This window comes from Dermacentor variabilis, chromosome 11, assembly GCF_050947875.1.
Source record: "Dermacentor variabilis isolate Ectoservices chromosome 11, ASM5094787v1, whole genome shotgun sequence".
NCBI lineage: Eukaryota > Metazoa > Arthropoda > Arachnida > Ixodida > Ixodidae > Dermacentor > Dermacentor variabilis.
The window spans coordinates 36,906,781-36,914,567 of record NC_134578.1 but is presented as its reverse complement, the minus strand read 5'-3'; positions in this window follow the sequence as shown (position 1 = coordinate 36,914,567).

Below are 7,787 nucleotides of genomic sequence, written 5' to 3'. Positions count from 1 at the left end.
GCCTTCAATAAACCCTCTTACATACACAGCTGAATATCATGAAATTTTCGTAAGGGTGGAAGGCCACGAGGTTTCTGTACAGCTTCTACAGACAGTGCAGTAATGTGTCGGTAAAACTCCCATGTGGTCTCCAAATAAGTATCTGTAAGAGTATTGCCAGAATAAACCCTGAATGCTGCTGCAACATACGACATGGACCTAGTTAGCTTTGTATATCGGGACGAAATAACTGCTGAAAATGAGAATAAAGGAGACAGACGTAACCTCTACGCTAACGCAGACTTTATTGCGCCGTTGATATAAATTCGAAAGGTGATCTTGCCCACACTGCCCCTAAAGAACTGTCCGATAAAAAATATGTATGGCTCTTAACCTCAATATACCGGCTTTTTTATTGTTCGGCAATACATGCTTTGAAAATAGCCTGTAGCATAATTCTTGTTACTGAGCTGGAATACTCAAAGAATCAGACATAACTTGCACGAAGAATGGAAATGTAGAGTTGAGTAATTACCAAAAAATTATTACACAACTTTTTTTAACATTAATTGCCTTACGGTACATATTGCAATTGCGTTTACGAATTCTGGCCGCTTAGACCGCAAAGTGTATCGAATTGGAAATAATTTTCAGGATGGCACCAATTTCAAGATATTCTTTACCAAAGTATGCGACGAAAGACGCGGGCGCTTTAGTTACTTTTCGCGGTTCAGTGCTTAAATCGACGCTTTCCTACAAAAGTAAGCGGAACAATAAAGCACTTTTACCGCAAGTTTCACGACGCACATCTAGAAGCCCCCATGCTACCCTTAGAAGTAATTCGAAACTCACCGGCTACGATTCGTACTTTGCATCACATGCCGTTAAATAAATAATTCAAAAGATTTTTTGTTAACTTCTGTTATTACGCGATTGCGATTTTGGTTTCCAGTGCGTGTAATGGCCGGTGTTTCGTGTATTCCAGCTTAAGCACTACAGTTACCCTATTTGCTGCAGGAAAGTCTAAAATTTTCTGCATGGTCTACACAAAAAAACGTATAAACACTCATACGGGCACATGAGTTCCTCTTCACGAACTGCGAGCTAGTAAACAAGCAGGCATATACTACAGACATGGCAATCCTACTAGGTTTACGCCACTCTTCTGCTTCTCTAATGTTTGCCAAGTAACCTTTGAAATCTCGGTGATTTGAGGTAATCTTGTCTACAGAGAAATTGCGGGCTTCTGTTTATTTCTTTCGCCGCACGACACGCGACTGCAGCGAAGCCGCATCTTTATGACGTCGCACTATAAGGACTCTGTATATTCTTACTTTCGTTCTGTTCTTTTCTTTTTTCAAATACGCGTCGGTATTATTGCATGCTATCCTTGTTTTTGTTCTTTGAATACGTGAGCTTTATAATTTGCACTTAGTATAATGATTATTATTCATTATTTGATAGGTGTACTAGCTTTATAGCGTTAATTGTATCTTTTTTAATTTGCCGTGTATGAAAAACCAATATGGTATATATACTGCCCCCTTTACTCAATGCCTCCCCTGAACCCTGCTAGGTGTTATATATATATATAACTGCATTTTCCAATGGGCCAAACATATCTAGAAAGATGAGAAGCACAACTTCGCGGTTATCCTTGGTTTATTTACCCAACATTTCCTGTCGGTGGACGACGTCTTTCAAGGGATACAGTAAATTTGCATACTGTATATATTCATATTATATGTATATATAATACTTATAAACACGGGGGTTATGAGGCCTACGTGCCTTTCTGATGGGCCAGTTGTTTAATAACTGCACATAGGCCACCGCTGGAGCGACCGCCCGAGGACACACCATTACGTTCGAGTAATAACGGTACGCCCCGAGCCGGGGCGAAACAACGTGCGGCGCACGACATTAGCCCGCCGCGTTATGCGCACACGCGCACGCGCGCAGATGTCTATGTGTGGCGCACACGGCACGGGCGTGTGTGCGTGTGTCGCTCCCGTATTATGCGCAATTATTTTCTTCTCGACCAGTCCGTCGACGTTGGAATCAGCGGTGCGTGCAGAAAAGATGCTGGCCTGCCCGGTAGTACTTGTACAGAATAAGGAGGAGGGAGCGGAGAGGGGGGGGGTGATTCGGCGGTCCCCAGTCGGTGGGTGGAGGGGGAGTGGAGAGGGAGAGAGAATCGGGTGGGTATGGCCAGTTCCGTATATCTCTCCAGCTGTCTGTCTCGATTTCCGAGTCGCGCGAGTCTACCCCCCCCCCCCCCCACCACCACCACTTTTTTGTTTGGTTTCGCGAAGAGGACGCATTCGAGCTCTCGGACGGGGATCACAACTCTGGGCACATCGCTCAGAGTTACTACGTCTTAAAAAATTTTATTGCACTGTTTTTTGGCTTAGTTATCCCATCCGCAAGCAAATAATCGTCATTATTTTCTGTGCGCTTCCGTTCTATGGCACCAACGCGACCCGATACTTTCCTCTCAGGAACCCTATACGTCACGCTGACAAGCGTGCGCATTCGTGGCCTAAAGGCATCGAGCGCGCAAGAAAGAAACTGCCCAGAAGACGTGCGCGTACGCGACGATTATTGTCCGAGGAGGAAATGAGACCTAGAGGGTGGCACTTCTTGTTTTCATGTTTGTTTTTTATTGTACGAGTAGAGCGTGTGAAGAACTCGTCTAAGCGCGGACCGCCGTTGAGCGGAGATGATGACAACGTCCACAGTGGTCATTACGATTGCGTCCACGTGACCGCCACAGCTATACCGAGTCAGGAGCCAGACGTTGAAAGCATAGCGAGCACTTGAGGCAACCTGAAGTGACTGTTCGCGCGAAGGGGCCTCCAGTATTTCGCTACCTTTATGATGATATTAAACGCTCTCCGCAGAGAAAGCCACGAAAAACTCTTGAAATACCTCAAGTCGACGGGTCTTGGGAACCGTGTGTAGACTCGGTGCGAACCTTCTACTGTGCACGAAACTGTTCTCCTTCTTCCATCTCTCTGTTCATCCCCTTATCCGCTTCTTCCAGTTCAGGGTAGCAAACCGGACGTACGTTTGGTTAACCTCCCTGCCTTTCCAGTCTTATCTCTCTCTCTCTCTCTCTCTCTCTCTCTCTCTCTCTCTCTCTCTCCGCACTTGCTATTCGATGTTCAACTCGGCAAGAGCAGCTATCGCTCTGCATTGGAGGTTACGTAGCAATGCCCTTCTGCTCGATCCCATGTCGCTCTTATCATCGGCCGTTCACAGCTGGCTGACATCGTAGATAGTGCGGGCGGATCGAACGTCGTTTTGATTATTGACGAGGCCCGGAAAGGAATTGCACTGGAAAAAAGGCATCGCTTTTAACTTGCGGCCCAGCACTGGACCTGCGCCCGCGTACCTCGTCAAGATGCCTTCGGCCGAGGCGTCACTAGTGAGAGTTACCAGGCGTTTTACCATGGAGGAAGGAAATAAACGATGAGAGGGAATTACGTCACGCAGCCAGCCTTGACAAGCCAACTGCCCGTTAAGCCGTCCCCTTCGCTTTTAACCTCGAAACGTCGGCCCAACACGTGACCCCTGAGACTCAGCGTACTAGCCGATAATGTTTCGCTCCGGGCAGCTTTTAATCGATGCGCACTGCTCGACTGTTCCAGCGTGGCTCTGCCTGCAGAGGGCGAGCGCTGAAACCTACCGCGCGCTTTTACGTGCTGGTCACGTGTCGGGCCGACTCGTTTGGCTTCAATCGTGTTCAAAAGCGTCGGCTGGTTTCACTCTGATCACGTGCGACGCCAGGTTTGAAAGGCAAGCTTTCTTCAGCTCTTCTGCTAACTTTGCGCGAGCCGTTGTCTGACCGAGTAGACTGGCCCCGATCCCTGAGGCAGTCTAATCACAGGTGGGGTCTTAGTTCGCGGATTATGATATGTGTCCCCCCGAAGGCTTTTATTTGTGGTTTGAAACGCGGGCCAGTACAGGAGGCAGCGCAACGTAACTGCCTCCCCCACACGCCTCACATAATCAGGCAAAAAAAAAGCTAACCAATAACTCTCCCCATGGAGGTCAACCACGAAGACACAGCTTTGACAACCAACCTCAGACGGTTTCTGCGCTATATGCTTCTTTCATTACCTTTTTTAGTAAAAGCTCAACTAAGCAACTTTATGCAGTCGCCGCTTCCCGCGCTGCTCATCCCGGAATCATTAAGAAAAAAACCTACGCAAGTTTCTCCTCTCCGCAACAGAGACTACACAGCGCAGGCGCACTTCCAGTCCAGGAACGGGGAGCGCAATGCACAACCTGCACGAGCAGCGAACGTTCGTGAATCCCTCCGGCGCTGCTGACCCGACCAGCGGCGGAGTCGCATTACGCCCGCTTCTGTTTTGAGACGTAATGCGCCTGATGACTGTTATTATTCAGATTGGGAGCCTGGAACGAAAGGCTGCAGGGCCCCGGCCGCGTTGCAGTTTAGGCGCACACCGCGGCGAGCACAGCGCTGTCATTGCTTTGATACACAAGGCTAGTTTCTCATCCAGAAGCTGGCCTGTAGGCTGTGTAGAAGATATGGAGGGGGAGTGGGTGGGTTGGCTCGAGGGAAGGGGGGGCGGTGATTTCGAGCGGCCGTGATTTGTGGCTACCCGTTGCTTCCTCTGTTGTTGCCCTTCGCGCCAGGCTGAACACATCTTTTGTCGGCCGCAGAGCTTGCAGGGTCTATTTCCTTTATTTCCTAGGCGCCATCGCCATACCTAAACCCTTGCCCTCGCCCCTTGCGTCTTTCTCGAGAGGGAGCTGATCGCAACTTTTTTTTTTTCTCGGAGTCCTTTGTGATGTCCTCTCAGCGCGCCCGCTGGACCCATTGTTCGTGGATGCGGGCCTTGCATGCATGCGCGCGCTAGCGCGAGCCTATATCGCGGTTTTTTATGAGTCACGAACCCGTTGCGCTATCGTTGTTTTGTTACGCGGGCGACGGTCGAGGGAAGCAGGAGGAGCGTGGACGGAGGCCAAGGGTTATTTTGCGCGAGGATCATCGGATCCATTTTGTTTCACGCTCCGCGACCTTTATTACAGAGCTGCAACACTTGCGGGCGGCGGTCGCGGCGACTTGTTTTTTCGTCGCTCGCCTCTCTGTTCGACCGTGGAGAAAAATAAACTATGCGCGAGTCCATTGTGGCGCGGCGTGGCCGGCCGGCGCGTTTTTATATGTATCTCGATAACTCCGACAACCTGATAACCTACTTCGCTATAAGTCCCGGGGGAACGCCGCTTCTAATGCCTCGGTGCGGTTCATGACCAGTTGCCAACGAGGTTATATGGCTCATTTAGAATGTGTCGATACGATTACAGTTGCGCGTAGCTTTTCCTTCTCAGTTGTTGATGGGCGTGCAGATTCCTAATCGTTAACGAATGAGTCCACGCAATGAGCCTCACGTTGTTCTTTTCTCTTCTTTGCTGGTAGGTAACATTTGTTCCCTACTGACATTGTCTCTAATTGACGGCTAATGCAAAAACAGTATCGGGCGGCGTGTTCCCGTTTTGTGCGGTGCAGTGGCACCATCCTTTCTTTTTTTCTTTTTTCTTTGCAAACATAACCGTTTGGAGGTCACGCATCCTATGAAATCGTGCCGTCTGTCTCAGCCGTTATCGCGATGCTTATAACCACCATGTTTCTTTGGCAAACATACAAACTCCTCTAACCCCCCCCCCCTCACTGCCCCCTTTCTCAGGAGATAAAAAAGTCAGCATACTATAGCAATGCTTGCGGATGTGAACTCACAGTGCGACAGCAGCAAGCTCACACAGCAGAACACCCGCCATTTTTTTTAATAACTTCCTCGAAATGCGCACGACATCGTTCCTGGTACGATACAGTGGCGCGAGTTGTGGCCTCCGAGATGCACGCACAGACGACGCCACTCTCAGAGTCCGTGCGGGAACCCCGCACAAATCGCCAAGCCCCGCGCAGGGACGTGATTTTGAATCCCAATGGCGTCGGTAAGCAAGGTTTTTTTTTTCTTCGCAGCATTGCGAGCTCGAAGATTATTGGGATGATTATGCGACCTGACGACCATACTACGTGATAACGGCAATTTTACAAGGACGACGACGGCGTAAGGAAGCACACGGACATGAGAAGCCCAATTTGGAACTATTGTGTGGATTTTTAAAGTACAGCGCTTAGTCACATCCCAGTTCAAACATACGTTAAGTAAACATTCAACAATAAGACAAAGCTTATCGTAATTATACTCAATCCTTATATGTACGAGGCAATTATGCGAGAAAGCAGACATTTGCGCATAATTTAGCCTCGGAAAATAGCGTGAGGCAAACCGTGAAGCACACGAAAAGCGACGTACACAAGTTGAACGTCGATAAACGTCCCTTAATCATGTATAGTCATGTTGTCTAATACCCGCTCAAGTAAAGCTGGGGGACGTTCTAGTATAGCAGTTTTTGTTATCTACAACACGAACTACGTTTTCCAGCGTGTACCTGAAAAAATGCGTTTTAAGCCATAAAAATGCCAATATTTGCCATTCCGTTGTAAGTTCGCTAAATTAGTTCTAGTGATAGTTCGTAATTACTAACATAATTCTTATTGCGTATGCACACTGAGCCACATGCTGGCGCTGCGATTTGGTACCGCTTACAGAGCTGGGTTAGGTAGAGAAGCAAGAAAAAATATTTTGTGATGCCCATCATCGTCATCATAATCAGCCTATTTATGTCCACTGCAGGACGAAGGCCTCTCCCTGCGATCTCCAATTACCCCTGTCCCGCGCCTACCGATTCCAACTAGCGCCCGCGAATTTCATAATTTCCCCGCCCCGCCTATAGTCTTCTGCCGCTCTTCACTCCGGTTTCCTTCTCTTGGCACCCATTCTGTAACCCTAATGGTCCACCGGTTATCTGACCTATGCATTACATGACCTGCCCAGCGCCATTTTTTTCTCTTAATGTGTATTAGAATATCGTCTATACGCGTTTACTCTCTGATCCAAACCGCTCTCTTTCTGTCTCTTAAAGTTATGCCTAGAATTCTTCGTTCCATCGCTCTTTGCGCGGTCCTTAATTTGTTCTCAAGCTTCTTTATCAGTCTCCAAATCTCTGCGCCGTATGTCAGCACCGGATAAATACACTGATTGTACACTTTCCTTTTCTATGATAACGGTAAGCTCCCAGTCAGGAGCTCACGATGTCTGCCGTATGCCCGATCTAGTGCATTTTTATTCTTCTGTGAATTTTCTTCTCATGGTCAGGATTCCCTGTGATTAGTTGACCTAGGTAACCGTACTCCTCCACAGACTCTAGAGGCTGACTTGCGACCTTGAACTCTTGTACCCTTGCCAGGTTATTTATCGTTATCTTTGTCTTCTGGATATTAATCTTCAGCTCCACTCTTACACTCGCCCTGTTAAGGTCCTCAATCATTTGTTAGTCATATCATAAGAAGCCAACAAACACTGACAACAAGGACAACATAGGGGAAATTACTTGTGCTTAATAAATGAAATAAAGAAACGATACATTAACGGAAATTAAAGTGGATGAAAAAACAACATGCCGCAGGTGGGAACCGAACCCACAACCTTCGCATTTCGCGTGCGATGCTCTACCAATTGAGCTACCACGGCGCCGTTTTCCCATCCACTTTCTTGGGTATTTATGTGTCCTAGTAGAACCCTGGGAACGTTAGCCAGCGCCACCACTCGCAGACCTTGGCGGCGGACGTGGAACGCCCTTCTTGCCGCAGGCGTCACGAGAACGTGATCTTTTTGGGTGACGGCAACTGGTCAATAAACCCACATATGCTA